General features: G+C 34.9%; 1 long non-coding RNA gene across 7 annotated transcripts in view; it reads right to left on the reverse strand.

Moving 5' to 3' along the window:
• Nucleotides 1–22,191, reverse strand: part of Gm30439 — a 94,858-nt gene that overhangs the window by 52,663 nt on the left and 20,004 nt on the right. For 6 of the 7 annotated variants that reach the window (XR_003951226.1, XR_001781455.2, XR_001781448.2 and 3 more), the window contains exon 2: nucleotides 3,444–3,609. This is a non-coding gene — a long non-coding RNA (predicted gene, 30439). Of the gene's footprint in view, nucleotides 1–3,443; nucleotides 3,624–22,191 lie in introns of all 7 variants that reach the window. The other variant, XR_003951224.1, reaches the window with a different exon arrangement.

The following is a 22,191-nucleotide window of genomic DNA, read 5'->3' on the forward strand; positions in this document are numbered from 1 at the left end:
GTAGTTAGAAGAGAGAGTTGCATAGTTCAGGCATACGCTATCCAACTGCATGCTTATTTTACACAGGTATTATTACATCACTTTCATTTTTATCCCCTAAATTTTATATCTTCAGTTTTATTTTTTCACTAGTTTTTCATAGTTTACATCCATTCTAGTTTTTCTATATTGCAATATATATTTTCATAATGTCTCTCATGTCCTTTTGGCCAATGCAGAAATTAAATGAAAATAAATACAAGCAGAAAGCAGAAGAAATTGAACGAGAAAGGAACATAAAAAAAAATCATACAACTTTTATTGGAAGGCCCAAAAGTAGCTCAAAAGCAAGTCTGTCTCCTGTTTTGTTTTATGTCTGGATGAACAGGTTTAAAAATGTGAAATTTTAGCAACTTTAACCAATACTCAAAATGGCTTTCTTTCTTTTCTCAGTATAGGAAGTTGTTATTTTTGAACCTGGGAGTAATTTCTCAGTATACACACTATCTGTGAGTTCTCTCATCTTGGATTTCTCTAACTTTAGAGCCGTGAGAAAACATTGCTTTTATCCTGAAGTTACTCTCTGTGAATAACTTATCTATATACTATTCTCTTGAGTGTTCCACTTTACAAGTATAACTGATCATGAACATAGATCTTTGAAACCTCTACAAGCACCACACATTCAATAAATTCAACTTACACCAATGACTTTCTCCCAGAAAACAAAAACAAAAAAATTATATAACTACTACTAAAGAATAGAGAGTGTTCTAGAACTCCTGGACCAGTTAGCTTGGAAACGCTGATGAGCGTCAGACTCAGAAGGAATTCTTTGTTTTTTTGTTTTTTTTTTAAACAGAAATCCATTAATGAAATACAACCTCAAAGACCTTGCTCATCCACATGTATACACTCACTTTCAGACACACACACAACACACACACACACAATTTCATATAATCATACTACAAACTTACAACACAAAATAATAATTTAATGATAAAAGAAATAATAATAAAGTCTATGCTTTAAAATAAGCTTTTAGGAAAATTTATAACTCTTTCTTTGCAGACAGAAATCTAGACTATTATAAAAATAAATGTAACAAAACATTACAATTTGAAGAGTAATCATTTTTAGGAGCCGAGTGGAAAATGTACTTGGCATATATAGGAGAAAGCTGTAAAAAGCTATCTACTACTCTTAACGGATCGAAGCTACTTTATTGACAGTATAACTACAGGCAAACAAACCTTTTAAGAGTAAAAGTAAGCATGCCCTATATTTAAAAATGTTTTTAGGTGACAAGGTTTATCTATAAAAATGGTGATTTTTTTTCCTTAAATTTGTCCATTTGCTGAGTTAGACACAACACTTTGTAGAATGTTTTCAAATTGATTTAAGGAAATAGAAGAAAAATGTTAGGATAGCCATGAGTACTCCTTTTATTTACTTTTATATGAATGCCATAAATGTACTTTACATTGTTATATTAATAGACTGTAAGTTACAATGTATAGATAATTAAACATATTCTATTAGGCATACATTTTTTCCTGATATTTTACCAACAATCATTAAATGCTAATTCTCAGTGGAAAAATAGAGTTCACAGAGTGTGAGTTTTCAACAACAGAAATATTGCAAGTTGTATAATATGTACCTGCATGCTTGGACAAAGCAGTTAGACACACTCTAATTGTTCTAAATATAGTGAGTCCAGAAAGGGGGAAAATACCTTGATATCCCATATAATTTTGGACAAAATCTTTCTTTATGTCTCCTGCTCTACTTTTACTTTGCACCAAATTTTGGTGTTGATTCTCTATAATATGATAGTTGTTTAACTGGTCACATAAAGCTAGGTGACTGAATCGTGGAAGGGGGCGCCATAAAGCAATTAGAGAAACAGATATATGATGGGTCTACACTCAAAGGCCAAACTATGTTAACTTTAGTAGTGTATAAAGCAACCTGTCACCTTTCTTAAACCACAGAAGAGTCAGGAAATGTTGGAACAAAATAGTGATACCTCTACTGCTCTAAAAAGCTGCACTGATGCACAGTCATGAAGGAAGTGAAGGGAGACTGGATAAATGGCTAAGAGCCTGTTTCCAATTTTTTCCCATCAATAATCAATTATAGCAGCCCCACAATAAAAACAAACAAACAAAACACCAGAGCAGGCAGCTACATGTCTTACAGTGGGATTATGACTCTTTGGCTTAGAGTTTCGTAGATGCAAGTGCCATGAGAAAATTTAAGCTTTAACATGAAAGTGGAAACAATCTCCTTTTGTATGTAGGAACCAAAAAAAGAGAACAAAGACCAAAGTGTGGACACTTTGCCCCTTCTTAGATTTGGGAACAAAACACCCATGGAAGGAGTTACAGAGACAAAGTTTGGAGCTGAGACAAAAGGATGGACCATCTAGAGACTGCCATACCCAGGGATCCATCCCATAATTAGCCTCCAAACACTGACACCATTGCATACACTAGCAAGATTTTGCTGAAAGGACCCTGATATAGCTGTATCTTGTGAGGCTATGCCGGGGCCTAGCAAACACAGAAGTGGATGCTCACAGTCAGCTATTGGATGGATCACAGGGCCCCCAATGGAGAAGCTAGAGAAAGTACCCAAGGAGCTAAAGGGGTCTGAAACCCTATAGGTGGAACAACAATATGAACTAACCAGTACCCCCCGGAGCTCATGTCTCTAGCTGCATATGTAGCAGAAGATGGCCTAGTCAGCCATCAGTGGAAAGGGAGGCCCATTTGTTTTGCAAACTTTATATGCCTCAGTACAGGGGAACGCCAGGGCCAAGAAGTGGGAGTGGGTGGGTAGGGGATTGGGGGGTAGCGTATGGGGGACTTTTGTGAAAGCATTGGAAATGTAAATGAAGAAAATACCTAATAAAAATATTTAAAAAATGAAAAGAAAACAAAGCACCTCACCAGAACAGACCTGTAGACTAAGACACCTGGGAGGCTGAGGCAGGAAAAGCAGAAGACTTGCCTAGGATATTCAGGAAGACCTTGTCAAAAACAAAACTAAAACCACCTGCGAGATGTAAGAACACAGCTTAGTAATCAAACACTTGCTAAACATCATGTACAACAGGACCAAGATAGCATAGTCTAAAGAGCAACTCAAAGTTTATGTTTCCTGATGCTAGGGTCAAAGATACATAAACTATACTAAGAACACTTTGTTTGAATAGCAACAGTGTGTATCCAAAAGGCTGTTTAGATTAATATGTGTCTTATGGAAAATGTTTATCCATTTTCAAATCAAAATCATTTGATAATTACCTTGTAACACTACATGTTAATGTCTAAAGTACTGGACATAAGAAAATGATTTTTATTTTGGAAGAAACCTTCAGTTCATTATATTATTTAATACTGTGGGAACATTATGCCTGTAGGTTATGTACATTTCTTTGAATAGATAAATACCTTAGATACTGACAAGCTGTCTCCCAGTTTGTCCAAGATTTCTTGTGTTCTGAGGCTCAATGTTTTTGTTGACTTCATCAATATCTTGGGGCATTCAGGTAGAAGACTGATAGAGTTAACCATCATAACTCTCTGATGAAGTCAGTTCTGGTTAGGTGAAGGAATCCTAGAAAGAAAAATCTGGGATTCAGACAAAAACATGGAAATTAGAAACACTCATTAAGATCACCCTCTGCAACACATTCCGTGAACTGGTAAGCAGCTGTTGGCCACTCTGCACACTCTACCTTGACAAAGCCTGTGCTGTCAGATTCCATGACTATCTCTCATGAAGATGGGGAGACCACACACTGTAAAACAGCTCTGGCTCCAGCCTCAGTCAAATTTAATGGTATGGATCCTCCCGGGCCAACGTTGTGTTGCACAGCATATCTCACACAGCTTATAAAATTAGTATGAGAGATGATGGCAAAGGAGACGTAGCACATTTTTAACTAATGGTTTTCATTTGGCAGAGAAGTAAAGGCCAAGCAGCATTTTCAGTCCACATCCCTTTTGATAAACCAGGTAACTGGGGGTGACCTGCAAATACTGTCATTTAGGAAAGCCAATGAGTGAGATAATACATAACAAAACATTACTCCATTACATGTACATTTATAAAAATAATGACAAAAAAGAACCCGAGATAAAGAGATACTGATTCCCATGTTGCTTCTGAATAACTCTGGCTAAATTCTGTCTGGACAAAACAGTGCAGAGAATCTTTTTTATCTTTGTTATACAGAAACAAAATCATTATTGATTATTTAATTTTATATATGTGCTTTAATGCAGCTGAAAAGCTACAATCATTCTATCTTATAGATGCTAAAAGGACTGAGAACTGGCCTAGTGTTACATGAAAATTCCTCTGGTTGTCTTTCAATTTCACTAGTGGTTTAGAAACAACAGAAGGAAATGAGAAACAAGTTAAACCACACCAGCTGGACAATCAGTGTAAACCAAGAGCAGAGACTGAAGCAAAGGTGTTTAGATTAGAAAGACAAAAATAAGGAGCACTAGAGAGAGAGAGAGAGAGAGAGAGAGAGAGAGAGAGAGATATCTATGACAAGAATCACAACAAAGGATATTTTTAAAAAGCACAAAGTTTATCAGTGGATTGAGATACACTGATATTGTTTAGACCCAGCAACAATTGCAAGATTGTTAGAACTTTACTTAATGGGTGATATTAAGAAATTACTATTGAGTTTTGAAAACAAAAATAACACTTAAATGAATCTTTATCTCAGAGACTAGGCTGAACTACATGTCAATAAAATGATGAGTTCAAAGTAAACTGCCAATTGAATGTTTAGAAAATCAAAAAATCAAAAATGAGTTGCAAAAGTTTAAAGGTTAAAAAAGGGCATAAAGCATAAAGCTATGAGTGTTGGTATTTTTTACTTAGAAATGTAAAAAACACATGTATATATCATTTAAAGAAAGTATGTGTTGATAGAGATGATCACATGCAATTTTTACTATATATATATTTTTAATTAAAATCCAATTACATAAACTTCTATTTTCTCACTCCAACTATTCCCATGTCTTCTTTATTAATTTTACACACACACAAACACATACACACACACACACACACTGAGAGAGAGAGAGAGAGAGAGAGAGAGAGAGAGAGAGAGCCTGCTGAATCTGTTTTCGTTGTTTACATACTTAGATTTTATGACAGACTACTTCTTCATTAATTACTATTGCCTGAGTATAGGTAATTGTATATACATATATACTCTGACATTTATCCTGCTAATTCTATGAAAACTTACTTGAATGTATAATTTCTAGGCTGACAATTTGGCACCAGAAAGCTAGTTGGTATGGTTTTTGCACATCTCCCATTGCCAAGTTTAGTCAGTTGTCTGTAGTACTTTGTGTAGGCCTGAGGCCTTGTTGGCTTTTCGCACATAGCTTGGCATGTTGGATAGTCACATTAGTGAGAATTACTGGATATACCTTCTGATGTGACTAGAAGACACAGTTGTATAGCAAAGTTCTTGATCCTCTGGATGCCATCTTTATTCCCTCTCATCTACAATGTTCCCTGAGCCTTAGGATCAGGATAAGCTTATTGGCACTGGCTATTACATCATTAATTTAATATTCTAATTAAAATATGATTGCATCCCTTCTCTGTTCTCCATTTAACCTGTCTCATGTCTTATTTGCCCCTTCTGTGCCTTTTCTCCCACTATCTCTCAAATTGATGGCATGTTTTTCTTTGATTACTATTACACAGAGAAGCATATAAATATATACACATCACCTTCTGACTCCATTTTTGTTGGTTGAGTGATTATGATTTCAGGGCTAACCATTTTTTTTCCAGATAACTAATTATGAAAATCATCTCTTTGAGGCTAAATCTACCTCTCTCAGCAATCAATCATGAAATTTTGAACAATTTTAAGATTACAGAGATTAAATATCCATCATGCACTTTACATGTCCTGCTTAGAGAATCGACAAATGGAACCTCATGAAACTGCAAAGCTTCTGCAAGGCAAAAGACACCGTCAATAAGACAAAAAGGCCACCAACAGATTGGGAAAGGATCTTTACCTATCCTAAATCAGATAGGGGACTAATATCCAATATATATAAAGAACTCAAGAAGGTGGACTCCAGAAAATCAAATAACCCCATTTAAAATGGGGCTCAGAACTGAACAAAGAATTCTCTCCCGAGGAATACCGAATGGCTGAGAAGCACCTGAAAAAATGCTCAGCATCCTTCATCCTCAGGGATATTTTTATTTTTAGGATGTTTACTTCTAATTTCATCATCTATTGACAAATGAAAATGGTGTTTTATGCCTGTAGAATATAGCTATAAAACTTCTCCTTCATGATATCAATTATAAGATTGGGTTAAATAATTACAAGAAAAAATTCTTATTTTTACTCTCATTCATTAAATTGTAATCCAAGGATGCTTGGGGTCTAGCTGTATTAAATGAGCAGAAATTCAAACTTTTTTCCTTTACATTACTTAAATTCTAGTAGAGCTTTTACAGCATTTATTATGGGAATAAGGAAAAAAAAACTCCAAATAAACCTAAAACAAAACTCTTATTAAAACTATGCCAGGAGGAGGGGGGAATGGATAGGGAGCTTTAGAAGGGGAAACTAGGAAAGGGGATAACATATGAAATGTAAATAAAAAAATATCTAATAAAATAAATAAAGAAATAAAATAAAAATTTTAAATCTTATAAATAATAAAAAATCAAAATTAGGATGAGAATATTATAATTATAATATTTTAAAAATTTGTGCAAAAAAAACCTATGCCTAAATTGTTATTTCTGTGGTTGCATTATTTAATGGATTTCCATGCAGGTTTCATTTCGATATTGTTTCTTAGAGTGAAGCCAGAGAAACTGATGGGACCCCATTGATGTCTAACATAATAAGCACTGTCATTTATCCTGTTGTAAAATATCTTCTTAAGTAATGAAAGTTAATTTACAAATGATGTACTAATGTAGCCATAATCTCATCGATTGTTACTGTTTATCATAAGGAATGTGTTGTTTCTAATTTTATATAAATCATCATGAAACCAAACGTCTTCTCCTTTTCCTATTAGTCAACTTGTCTTCCGATGCAGTTGAAAGTTTTCAAAGGAATGGTGTTCATTCAAGACCACAAGATTAACCTTAAGAATTTTCTGTTGTTGTCATACACCTTAAGTTAAAATTTTTGAATGAGAACCATAGAGAAAACTAAAATGGTTGATTCTTATAACAGTACAAATATGCAATTTCACACAATTTTTAATTCCAGAAAAATCTGAATTAACACCAAGAAACTCATAGGAAAAAGTTTAACAAAATCCAGTCACTTGGAGTCATTTTCAAATAACCAATATATTTTAATTTTAAAAGAAAAGATTCCTATTGTTCTCTAACAGCTGACTTTTAGGATCAAAACTATTCTTTGATTTTGTGTTTGTGATTATAACATTATTTATATCCTCCTTTTCCTACCTCAAACATTACCAGTTACCTGCTTTACTCTCTTTCACAATCAAGAACTCTTTTTATCAATTTTTATTTTATGCATATCTATACACACATGCACACACACACACACACACACACACACACATATCCTTAAATATAACTTGCTCCATCTGTAATGCTAATCATGTCTGTTTTCAGGGATTTTTGAAAGAATCCTCACATAATTGAATAAGCTGCTGGTAAGAATTTATTTATTTAAAAATGTGCAATTACTGGGGCTGTTACAATAATTATCAGAAACAATATCCCAATATTTGCCAAAACATTAATTCTAAAAATGATGTGTTGTCTATCCTGACTTGCCCTTATGATAATTTTTTGTGTATGGCCGATTGTTACACTCTAATTAGAAAGAAGAACACACAGTGTGAATAATAAACATTGAAAAATGGGGAAGGTTTGGTGACTACATAGAAGATAAGCTTGAATCTTGGCACTATCAACAGAAAAATTCTTCAACTTTCCTAAGTTTGAAATTGTATTTTAAATAAGTAATGAATTTATACTATTTGTTCACAAGTACATTAAGTTTCCATTCAAAAATATTAACTAAACTTTCCACAACCTGCTTTAACCAGATTTAAACTGGATTTATTTTTTATTCTGGTGATATGATTCTTATGTAATTTTAAAGTGCACAATTCTTATATCACAATAAGTCACAAGAATAAAGCATGAAGTCCTTGTGTATTTTTTCATCACAGAGCTATGCAAAGTTTCTCCTGAGCAAAAGAAAAGACAATATAAAATTCATTGACATATAAGAGAAAGACTTTTCAGAAAGCAGAGAACTCAAACTTCAGAGGTTCCAGTGTTAATTATGAAGTTGATTTTAATTTACAGACATGTATATTTTTTGCATCTTAAATTTCACTGTATCTGTGTGTGGTGCTCCATGACCTTAGTTCTGGCACAGAGGAAGTGGAGGCAGGTGGATGTCTGTTTGAGGCCAGCCTAGAGTACAAAGCAAGTTCCCGGTCAAAACGTCAAAAGCCAATAAATAAATAAGTAAATAAATCATTTATTTATTTATTTATTTATTTATTTATTTATTTATTTATTTATTTTAAGAAATTGTGTCTTCTAATCAGCCTCACAGGTTTCTACTCTCGTAGGACCCAAGATTGAAAAGTACCAGAAGAGAACAAGATGGACATGGAGATGTTGGATACCGATAATTGAGATGAGGGTGATAGAAACAGAGATGCTAGAGATCCGGATACAACTGCAGGAGGTAAGAGAGAAGAACAAAGGTGCGACTGAGGAAAGAACTCAGAATTGAGAGCTTTTTGCTGTGTAACTCTGAAGGCTGAGAGCTTTTTCCCTCGGGAGTTCACATACACACGAGTACTTCCATACTCTTCAGCAACCTATCAGTAAATTGTAAGACATGATCAATGCCACGTAAATTATTTATGGCATTTTAGTGAAACTTAAATAACATATTATGCTTCACTACAAAATACAGGGGAGAGTGCTTTTAAAGTGCCAGCTAAAACTCTCTTTCTTTTACAATTGTGACTCGCCCATGAAAGCTGCTCCCCCTCCCCCAACTCTATCCTCTGGCATAAACACAACAACAACAACAATAATTTTAATTTTAAGGTTTTTAAGTGCCCTTAAATGCCCCTGTATGTAAAATTAAATTCAAAACTAGATGTGATAGCTAAATTTCTCAATTAAAAAAGGGTTAGAATCATAGATTGTGACTCATATTGGGCAGTACAGTGGTAATTGAGCTGTCATTTTTATCATTGATCTGTCTTGCTGGCCCTATTATGTATATTTTTTAAAGATTTATTTTCACTGTATACATATGAGCATTTTGTCTGGACACCACATGTGTGCTATGCCCACGAAGAACAGAACAGAGTACTGGATCCCGTGGAACTGTAGTTATAGGATAGCTGTGAGCAGACATCTTGGGGCTAGGAACCAAACCTGAGTCCTCTGCAAGAGTGACCAGTGATTTTTAACTGCTGAGCTGTCTCTCCAGGCAGTTAAACAAAACATCTCTTTGTTTAATAGATTATCCTCATACAGAGCACCAATGCTATAAGGAACCTACAGTAGTTGGAACCATGCTGGCTTTGTCCTTAAAAATCCCAAGCAGAAATGCAATTCAGGAGTACAGAAAAGCTGCAAACAGTCCTTCCAGGAGCATCCCTAGAAACGTTCTCACCTGCTCCCTTGCAGGCTCACAAGCCCCTTATACAATCCTTTCCCCTTGAATATAAAGTGAAAAACTGAGGAAATAGAAACCTGACAGGATAATTCAACTGACATCAAAGATAAGGGGGATAAGAAGTGGGGAGAGGGAAATTATACAATCAACAGGGATAAAAGCTGAGATGGGGAAGCTCTTGCCACTTTTTTCAATCCTTTTTATTTAATCTTTTATTTATTTATTTATTTATTTATTTATATGTTTTTACACTCCAGATTTTATTCCCCTCTCTCTCTACCCTCCAGCTGGTCCACACCCCATACCTCCTCCCTGCCCCATAAATTTTGTGCTATTATGGCCTCAGTGGGAAAATATGTGTCTATCCCCAAAGAGACTTGATGTGCCATGAAGAGGGATCCCTAGAAGGGGCTAAACCCTCTCAGAGAGGAAGGGAAGGAGGGCAGAAGGGAAGGATTATGGGATGCGGTGACCAGGAGATGGGGGTGAGTGGGATGTAAACTGAGTAACTAAAAACAGAAAATAAAAAATACATAAAAATGTTCACAAACTATAAACAAACAAACAAACAGGTCTGTATTAGTTAAATGCTGAACTACTGGGTTTAAATTACATTTAAATTATAGTGAAACAAAGTGCTTCACAGAAAAGAAACAAACTAGCACCATTGGCCTGTTTCTGGAGAAGTCACCTGGGAAAAGCATCACTTGTGTTTCCTGTGTTAGACTCCTTGGACTGTAGTGATAAGCTATGACAAGGACAAAAACCCTTTCTGAACGCTAGAGACCAACATATCTAAATGAAGGTATGCTGTGTGGCTGAGGTTGTAATAGCTAAACCCAAGAGGTAGCAGCAGGGTTAATAAGTCAAGTCATTTTATGTTGTGACTTTCATCCTGGGCTACCTGAAACCCTGCCTCAAATCAAATGTGTGAGTAAGTAAAAGAATAAGTAAACCTAATGTTAGAGTACATTGCATATATTTTATCTTTATCAAATAAAGTAAAAGGATGATAAAAAGGAATGTGTGCATATCATTGGTTTTTAGAGATTACACATACTTATAAAAATTTTACGTTATTTCTATAGTACATAATGCTGTTAGGAAATAAAATAACCATGACATGTTTAAAAGAAGTGTCTGTATGTGCAATAATGAAGTATTCTTATTTTGTTTGAGTGGTATGTAACTTTTCTTTGAATAAGCTAAAGAGACTGTACTTGATAATTTAATCCTTCAAAGGCTATTGGGCCTGGGGACATAGCTTAGTGACAGAGCTCTCCATTCACATGTTGACTTAGCCAGGGTTACTCTTGTTATGATGAAACACCAATACCAAAACAAACCGAGGGGAAAGAGTTTATTTGGCTATTTCCATTCATCATTGGAAGAAATCAGGACCGGAGCTCAAGCCATGGAAGAGAGATTCTAACTGACCCATTCCACCTTGTTTATTCACACTGCTTTCTCATTGAGAGACCAGGAGCAGGAATATCAGCCCTGAGATGGAAGCATCCGAAATGGACTGGGCCCTTCCACATCAATTAAGATGAAGAGGACAACTGCAGCCAGACCTTATGAAGGCATTTTTATTTTCAATTGAGATTTCTCTCTTTTTAGCTTGAACCACCTTGGGTCAGGTTGACATAAAGCTAGCCAAGACATAAATGTAAGGGCCAAAGTTCTATCTTAAGCATAATCAATCACAAGAAGAAGGAAATATAAAGCTAGAGACCATTCTGCAGTAAATCTCCATATAAGTGAATGTCAGTAAAATGTCCATACCAGAGAATGAAGTCTGATTAAAGGTGATCTATACAGAAATAGACATAAAATTAACAACAGAACAATAAAGTGGTATAAGGAAAAAAAGAAAAGTATCCACAATATAGACTCTTCTAAATGAGAGAATGTATATATTTGAAGACTGTATACAAGTAAATAAATAACAAAAAAGAACAAAGCACAAGAAAACAATACAAACACATTCACACATAAGAAAAACAAGTTATGCTCCACTATGTTCATAGCAGGCTTATTATAATAGCCAGGAGCTGGAAGGAACCCAGATGTCTTTCAACAGAGGAATGGATACAGAAAATGGGGTACATTTACACTACTCAAGTATTTAAAAAAATGACTTCATGAAAATTTTAGGCAAATGGATAGAATTAGAAAATATGATCCAGAGTGAGGTAACCCAATCACAAAAGAACAAACATGGTAGTTACTCACTGAGAAGTGGATATTAGCCCAAAAGCTCCAAAAAACCAAGATACAATTCACAGACCACGTGAAGCTCAATAAGAAGGAAGACCAAAGTGTTGGCGCTTCAGTCCCTCTTAGAAGGAGAATAAAATACTCACAGGACCAAATATGGAGATGAAGTGTTGAGCAGAGACTGAAGGAAAGGCCATCAAGAGACTGTCTCACTTGGGGATTCATCCCATAAACAGTTACCAAACCCAGACACTATTGTGGATGCCAAGAAGTGCACTCTGACAGAATCCTGATAAGGCTGTTTCCTGACATGCCCTGCCAAAGCCTTACAAATAGAAGCACATACTTGCAACTAACCATTGGACTGAGCAAGAGGTCCCCAATATAGGAGTTGAAAGAACTGAAGGAGTTGAAGGGGTTTGCAACCCTAAAGGAAGAACAATACCAACCAACCTGACCCACCAGAACTCCCAGGGTTAACTAAGCCATCAACAAAGGAGTACACATGGCTCAAGCTGCATATGTAGCAGAGGATGGCCTTGTCAGGCATCTGTGGAAGGAGAGGTTCTTGGTCCTACGAAGGCACCATAGATGCCCCAGTGTAGGGGAATCCAGGGCAGAGAGGTGGGAGTGGGTGGGTGGGTGGAGGAACACCCTCTTAGAAGCAGGGGGAGGGAGGATGTAATAGGGTGTTTCTGGGAGGGAGAGACACTGGGAAAGGGGATAACATTTGAAATGTAAATAAAGAAAATATCCAATAAAACAAACAGATTAAAAAATTCAGAAACCATAATATGTAAGTAAAAGATCTGTAATTAAAGATTTTAATGCAAAAAAAATTCTACAAAATTATAGAAAAGTATTCCAAAAAATCACAAATTTCAAAGATCACAATTTATGTAACTTCAGTCATTGAGTTGTTTAGCTGCAAGGACATGTTACTTGTAGTATGCAGTTGCTATTCTAAAGGGAGTCAAGGCCAGGAAAATCACACACAGAGCTGATAGTCACATACACTTTAAAACTTTGTTTTCAAACTGGGTTGTTTTCAGAACAGAATCTGTAGTAAATATATTGTTTTGTTCTCTGATCTTTGAACACTGAATTGGCACACATGCTAAAGAGATTTTTTGAATATCTAGTTTCTGCTTATGTTTATAAAATCTAAGCCAAAAATATCTGCAACCTTGGAAAAAAAAAAAAAAAACTTCTCACATAGCACTCTTTTGCATACAAAGTGCCCAACAGCAAATTCCTATAAAATCGAACTATATAATTAAGCAAAATATCAAGGCTTAAAATATTTTCTTTCAAGAAAACACGTTTTTTATATTTTAGCATTGAAGTTATATTCTTCCTTTTGAATTTTCACTTTAAGAAAGGTATTTTTTAATTGGGATTATGACCTAACTTTTATGTATTTTATACATGTAACTGAAAATAACTTTGGAGCTACTGTCATAAATCCAAAATGTTTGATAGAATTAAAAGTGGAATCCTCATGATGCAATAACTGAAAGATAAAATTCATAAGGCAAGGAAGAGAAATGTGATGGAAGAGCATCGGAAAGAACTCGGCAGTAGTCAGAACGAATCTTATACATGTGCCCAATTGTCACTGAAAAAATTCATTAGTCTTTTAAAAACTTAAAACTTTTGTATGCTTAAAATATAAATTCCTGTACTACATAAACTGTATAAAATGCAGAAACAAAGGATCTTAAGTATATTTATTTCCCTTTAAGTAGAATTTTTTAATTCACATAATGTCAGTATATGCATACACACTGATATTAATAAAAATACACTTCAGCAACATTCAGAATTGATACATACATTTATACTGCTTTACAACTGTGATACGCTAATAAGTTCTAACTTTGAATTCTTAAAAGCTTAAAGTGACTGTTCATTTTCAATAAATGCATCCATCATTTTCTTATCTAAATATTGACTTTGATGTTACAGATACATTAATATAGGTCAAACCACATACTTATCCCACAGACAGTTTAATGACTTCTTTACAATTTCTCTTTAGCATATCAAAATATGTTTTATACTGAAACTTCACTTAATAACTCAAACAATTTCATGATTTTTGACATTATCAACAGAATAGCACAGCGGAATTTTCCATGTGCTACAGGTAGTTTTAATAAATTTCTTCATGTGTGGATCTGTAGTGGATATCATCTGAAGTGCCATCTTTCAAACACTGTCAATTTTAAATTCCAGTAAACAAAAAGAATTATTTAAATCTGGAAGCCAACATGCACTTAAGCTTTTGGTAGATTCTTGGGTGTTACAAATCCACATTTAATTAAGATCAACAATAGCCTTCCTTTAAACAATGTCTATTCTGGGGGGAGAAAATCTTGCAGATCTTATGTTGGATTCTTCAATGCTTTCTTTGTCACACAGATACAAACTACAGGAATGCCTGTAACAATTGCCAATATTACAATAAACTATTTATAGTAATCACTAACACTTATTCAGTTATTGTAACATTCTAGAGATGGTTTTAAACAGTTTGTGTGGATTATCTCAAAATTAACTCTAAACAAGTAATGTAAATTGTGTTAGGAAACAGAAGCACATATTTAGCTAAAATAAGCAACATTTTAAATATTTAATAAAATATGAAAAATAGCATTGGAAACTCATGGAATGTTCATAAAAACTCCTCCACTGAATCATTATATTAAATACATTAAGTCACTACATTAAATTTTGCTTAGTGTAAAACAAATATCTATAAAAATGATTTAATAAAATAAAGCATTATATATTACATTAGATTTCTGTTTGGTCTTTTTACATATATTCCTGAAGACATTTGTAGGAATGTCTGCTTCTCTGTTGTCTCCTACTTATTGTGAAAGAATATTCAGTAAGAAAGTGGGAGCAGGAATCTGGGAAGCCAGGAAGCTAGGCAACTGATCTTTGAAAGTTTTCTCCAAGACAATGAACAAGCATTGGAATCAGGAACTCACAGCAGCTGAAGATGCTATAATGGATTTGTACATATAATGCATGTGTACAACAGCCAGTTATGAATGCCGGGTGGCACAGGGGTCATAATTCTACTTCTCATTGCTGATCTCTGGTCTACTGATAGATTTAGAAACAGAGAAAATCATTGACTTTTGTTGTGTACCAACTGATAACTACACCAGGATCCAGTATTGATTCTATAGTCAAACAGATGGCCTTGGGTAAAGTAAATGGTTAACACATCATGAATCAGAAAAGTGACTGATTGAGATGTCTGGTGATAGATAGTCATGGCAAATAAGCAGAGAATGAGAGAAATCATAATATAGAATACACACTATATAATTACTAAGTAAGTTCATCAAAACAATAAGGATAAAATATGAAGTTTGATAACATAATCTAAAATATAGACCTATTATAATGTATTAATTGGCATTAGACAAATACAGATTAATCAAATCATAGAAAGAAAATTAACATGCGGAAGTTATTGTCTAAATTATAGAAATGGTAGGACACACTTATCACAGAGAAACTTTGTCTACAGTAAACTAAGCTTGACTAGACTTGTTTGTACCAGTGAGAACACGTGTTTATGACTCTAGCTTCATAATTTTCTTATGAACTCATTGCTCACCCTATGGAAAGGAATTCTACAGTTATCCAAGCAAATTATAAACATAATATATTCAGTACCTGATAATCATATGAAAATTATGTGACATGTTGAACAAAAAAAGAAAGAAACAAACAGACCATAGAACCTGTGAAATGTAATGTGTTGTTTCTACACAGGGATTTTCAGAAGAAGTTACTAGCTTCATGTAAGCATTTGTTTCAGATCACCATATACTGATACAGGAGTATATGGGGAGATCCATATAATTTTCCAACAGTGGGAGACTGAGCTCTATGTTGCAATAGCGCTGCCTGTTTCTTTATGTGTGTAAAAGCTGGAGAGGCACACCCAGTTAGAGCACTGTCTATTCTTCCAACAGAGCCAGTTATTTTCCAGTCCGAACTAGCAGCCAATAACCATCCATAACTTTACTCCCAAAAAACCTGAAAGCCTTCTCTGGCCTCCTCAGTCATTTCACACCCAATGTGCACAGACATACACGCAAATAAAGCACTCATACACATAAGAGTAAACCAATAAATCTTATAAAGAACCAAATATGCAATCCTCTATCTTCCTCATTAGACCTAACACTTCGGAAATTCGTTTAAACTGACTGTATTTTTTGTTATCACTTCTCATGATAACAAATTCTAAAATTAACATTGAGAATGCTCTAAATGTTGTTACATTTGAATGTAGCTATAAATAAATTGTCTAAAATAAAACTTAGTAACTCACTAAATATACCAAACTAGATTTCTTCATCCATACCATATTGATCTACACTGTGAATCAGCAAATACCAATCTATACATTTCAAATGCATTCCTTTGCTTAAACCAACCCACCAAACAAACCTAAATAGATTATGGTTTAATATACTTACTCCAGTTTGGAGTAAACTGGGCTAAGCTCTTACAGAAAAAGAAGTTTGAAATTCTCATTTAAGATATTCAGATATAAAAACAGCATGCAAAGCTATTTTACAAAACATAATTAAAAGTCTGTTATGACTCTAATCTTTTGATCTCTATGGAAACATAGAATATACGAGTAAACATTTTCAGGAAATTAATCATTTCACCTGAAAAATCTGAAAATAAATTGCATTGCATTATTGCAAACCAAAAATCTTACTTGCAAATGTAACTTCTTTTTATATGACTTTCCTAAGCTATATAACACCTTTCAGAAGATAATTTATTCTGCTCTTTATGTCAAGTGTAATAGAAACACAAAATACTTGCACATGGGAGAGATTCCTCAGATTTTGACTCTCTCACCTTCATATCTAATACTTCTTTGCAGAATCTAGTTTATGTTGTAATTTCTATGATCCTAAAACTTATCCAACCACTGTCAGCAGGTATCTGCAGGTGTTTGCCCAGAGAAAGTTATTGACAGTTTATTGCAACACAAAGTTCTTTCTTTGGCAGTGGAAATTAGCTACAAAACCACAGCAGAAGTGATGTTCTTAGGCAATGATGGTTCACAAGCTGTGAATGCTTAATTATTTATTACTGGTCAGGTCAAGACTAAATATTTTTTCTGCAATATATTTCCCATAGAAGAAATGGTTATCAGACTTTAGTTTCTCTGAATCTTAGGTATGTGCAGGAAACACTAGAGCAACACCATATGCCTTGAGGACATTTAACTTCTGAGAGTTGGGAGGGCTGCTATGAGAATGCACTCATTGCTCTTTGACTGGGAGTTTCTGGAAAATCCCCAAGATTCAGCCTCTAGTGCTGCAGCAGCAATATCCATTTGCATTCGAAGGAGGTCAGAAGGTCATGGATTCCCAAGGTGGATGTGTACATGTACTCTTTGCATGATGTTTACATGTACTCTTTGCATGATGTGTACATGTACTCTTTGCATGATGTGTACATGTACTCTTTGCATGATGTTTACATGTACTCTTTGCATGATGTGTACATGTACTCTTTGCATGATGTGTACATGTACTCTTTGCATGATGTTTTAGCATGGATATATGTACAAAGAGATGAAAGGAAGAAAGGAGAGTCAGTAACAATTTTATTGTGCATAGTTTTCATTACGTGAAAATTGACAATATGCCCAATTTATCAATTCTCAGTATACTTATCGAGAAGAAATACTGACATAAATACAGAGAAGTAAGTCCTGGGCCTTTCAGGGCTATAAGAAAATTTCCTAGCTCATGAAATCATGTTCTAAAATATTCATGTAATGGATTTGAACTATGCTCCAGATTTTCATATGCTATATATAGAAAAGTAGACGTTATTCTTCTTTTGATATCATTATTGATATTATGGAGTATATATGTAATGATTCTATGATTTCTACTTATTAAATACAAATGAACATTAAGGACTACTCAAATTCAAACACAGCAAAAATGTCATAATATAGATATTTCAATAATGTTTTACATTATGTGTGTGTGTGTGTGTGTGTGTGTGTGTGTGTGTGTGTGTGTGTGGTATTTCAGCACTTAAACAGAGGTCAGAAAAAAAAACAGTAAAATGTGGTTCTTTATTTCTACCATGTTACCATGTGAATTCCAGGGAGTAGAATCAGGTAACTATCTTGAAGTTAATCATCTTTGGAGCACAGTCTCTCAAGAAACCAGCTGGCCATGTTGGCCAGGGAACCAAGTGGGTAATCTTCACTCTCCATTCCATCCTCCAAGTCCACTTCCAGAGTCTTCACCCCAGTAGCAGACTCCCTGCAGGGGTCTGTCTTTCCTTTCTTCCTCTATTCCCTAGTGACTTCAGAGATCTTCATGGAAAACCAAGCCTCCCTCCCTCCTTTGGTTACTTTCACATACCCATCATTCTAGCCCATCCGAATTCCTTCATGTCAGCTCCCAATGCCTAGAAACAAGATCTGCCTGAGATCCCAATTGCCACAGTTTCAATAACACAGAATCACTCACTGCCTGGTACTGTACAAGCACTTCAAGTTCTGAAGATTCAGAGAAAGCAACAGGAACCAAGCAGTGAAAAAACACACAAGGACACACACACACATACACACACACACACAAGACAGGACCAGATAATAACACCTAGATATCCAATCACCTGAAACAAAGATGCTCAGCCACCATTCGAACAATACTGGGAATAACATCTAGGACAACTTGTCTCTTTTAGAGCCCAGCAACTCCGCAGTAGACTCTGATACAGGCAATATAGCTGAAACATATGACAAGGGCTTCAAAATAGCCATAATGAATATGTTCAAGACCTTTAAAGAAGATATGAATAAAATCCATAAATAGAATCTACAAATACACAAGCACTGGAAGGAAATAAAGAAAAGAGTTTAAGGCATTAACTTGGAGATATCATCAATAAATAAAACCTAAACTTGCATAAAATGAAAATGAAGAGCTTAGGAATTTGAAAGAAACCTTAGAGGCAAGCCTCTTCATCAGAATATCAAAGATCGAAAAGAGAACCTGGCACAATAAAGGCAAGGTAAAATAAATGATTACATTAGCCCAAAAGAATATTAAATTTAAAAGCAAAAGATTCCTGGAACAAAACATCCAGGAAACCTTGGAAACTATGATAACAAAAAATTTCCAAATAATATGAATAGAGGAAGAAGAAATTCAGGTCAAAGACACAGAAAATAATTTCAACAAAATAACAGAAGAAAAAATTCAAACTTACAGAAGGTCTATCAAGGTACAAGAAACATATAACCAAACAGACAGGACCAGAAAAGAAATTTCCCATGACACATAGTCTCAAAAAATAAAACAAAAACAAAAAAACAAACAAACAAGAAGTCAAAAACCAAAAATTACTAAATGTTCAGGACAAAAAAAGGAATGTTAAAAGCTTTAAAAAAAATGGGGACAGGGCAACCAAGTAACATATAAACATATCATTATCCTTAATCATTTTTTACAGTTCAATCATTATCCTCCTCCCTTTCTGCCCTCTGATAGTTTCTCATCCCATTCCTCCTCCCCCATATCCAAGAAGGTGTATCCCCTTGCATCCCCACCAGCCCTCCTGACTCCCTGGGGCTTCTTCTTTCACTGAGGCTAGACAGGCAGACTGTTGCTGTCTATGTGTCAAAGGGACCTCATATCAGATAGTGTGTGCTTCCTGGTTGGTGGCTCAATATCTGAGATATCTCAGGGGTCCAGGTTAGTTGAAACTGCTGGTGGCCCTCCTCCTCAGATTCTTCAAGCCTGTTCCCATTCAACCACAGGGGTCCCTGGTCCATAGGTTGGGTATACATATCTGTGCCTGATTTGTTCAGCTACTTATTGGGCCTCTCAGAGGGAAGCCATGCTAGGCTCCTGTATGTAAGCACACCATAGCATTCAATAGAAAGACATAAGCTAACAGACTGGATACACAAACAGGATCCAACATTTTGTTGCAACAAGAAACAGACCACCACAACAAAGGCAAACACTACTTTAGAGTAAAACACTGGGAAAAGTCTTCCAAGAAAATGGTCCCAAGAAACAAGCTGGAGTTGCTATCCTAATATCCAATAAAATAGACTTTCAACCAAAAGTTATCAAGCCAGATGGTAAAGGACACTTCATATTCATCAAAGGAAAAATCCACCAACTCTCAATTCTGAACACCTATGTCTCAAATGCAAGGGCAACCACATTCACAAAAGAAGCTTTTCTAAAGCTCAAAACACACATTGAAGCACACACAATAATAGTGGGAGACTCCAACAATGTGCCATTTTAATAGTGAGTCAAAGAAGGAGAGCTTAGACAGAAGTTCTACAGAGATTAAAAGATCACTGATGCCAGCCCAGACTATTAAACCCAGAAAAATGTTAAAGCACAATAGATGGAAAAAGAAAGACATCGCAGCTCTACAGTACACAAAGAAAGAAAAATTCAACCATAAGGAGTTTACCACACTCAAAATAAAAAAAATACACACCACAACAACAAAATAATGGGAATCAACTCATACTATTAATTAATAGTTTTCAACAGTCAATGGTTTCAGTTTATCTATAAAATAACCAAGACTCGGTGTGAAAATAGGACTCATTCTTCTGTAACATCGAAGAAATATAGTTTAACATCAAGGCCAGACATCAAATCAGGGTAAAATGATGAAAAACAGATATTCAAATTAAATGGGCAAAGGAATAAGCTGCCATAATAATTTCAATATCTGACATAATAGACTTCAATTCAAAATTAATCAGAAGAAATAGGGAAGAACACCATATATTCCTCAAGGGAAAAATCCACTAAGAGGAAATTGCAATTCTAAACATCTGTGCACCAAGCTTCATGAAAGAAACACTACTGCAGCTTAAATTGCACATTGGCCCTCACACAGTGATAGTGGGTTACTTCAGCACCCTACTCCAGCCAATGGACAGGCCATCCCAACAGAAACTATGGATAGGCTGTAACTAGTTAAATAGTGTCATGAGCCAAACAAACCTAGCAGGTCTTTACTGAACATTTCACTCCAACACAAAAGAATATACTTCCTTCTCGGTACCTCGTGCATTGTTCTCTAAAAGTGGTCATGTATTTGTACACTAAGTCTCAACACTTGCAAAGAGAATGAAATAATGTCCTGTATTCTATATCTGACCACCAGGAGTAGAGTTGGATTTCAAGACTGAAAATAACAGAAAGCTAACAAACATACTCAGACAAAACAACTCCCAATACAACCCATGAAAAATGGATCAAGATAGTAATTAAGAATGAAATGCAAGGCTTTCTAGAAATTAATGAAAATAAAACACACCATACCTAAATGGACAGAACACAACAAAGGGGAATATCAGAGGCAAGATTATACCACTAAAATACAGCATTAAAATGAGAGAGAGAGAGAGAGAGAGAGAGAGAGAGAGAGAGAGAGAGAGAGAGAAATTTTATGTTTTTATGTTAGCAAGTTAATGGCATGGCTGGAAGCTTTAGAACCAAAAGAGAAATTCATATCCAAAAGGAGATGACAAAAAAATAATCAAACAAGGAGCAGAAGAAAGATAGAAACAGCAACAATACAAAGACTCAATGAAGCGAAGAGTTGCTCTTTGAGAAAGTCAATAGGATTGATAAACCTTAGAAATTTGAACTAAAAGTAGAGGAATGAATTGCAAAATAATAAAATTTGAGATGAAAGAGGGGAAATAACAAGATACTCTACAGAAATCTAGATAATCATAAAGACTGTTGTTAAAAATTTGTACAACACCAAACTGGAAGTTCTAAAAGAAATGAGTAAGTTTCTCGATTTGTATCACCCGCCAAGTTTAAACTAAGATCAGATAAGCAATTTAAACTGACTTATAAGCCCTAGAACAAGGATAATCAAAGAGTTCACAATGAAAGAAGTCAAGAGCCAGATGGTTTAGCTAAGAGTTCTACCAGACTTTTGAAGAAGAGTTTACACCAATACTCTTGAAACTATTCAACAAAATGGAAACAGAAAGAACATTTCCAATTCTTTCTATGATATAGTTGCCCTGATACCTAAACCACAGGAAGACCTAAATACCGAAAGAGAACTGTAAAATAATTTCCCTTAGAAACATAGATAGAGAAATTCTTTGTAGGTTTAGATATTTCAATAACTACGTTGATTATGGTTCTTTAACATTTCAACCTCCCTTC

Source organism: Mus musculus, chromosome 14, assembly GCF_000001635.26.
Source record: "Mus musculus strain C57BL/6J chromosome 14, GRCm38.p6 C57BL/6J".
Classification (NCBI taxonomy): domain Eukaryota; kingdom Metazoa; phylum Chordata; class Mammalia; order Rodentia; family Muridae; genus Mus; species Mus musculus.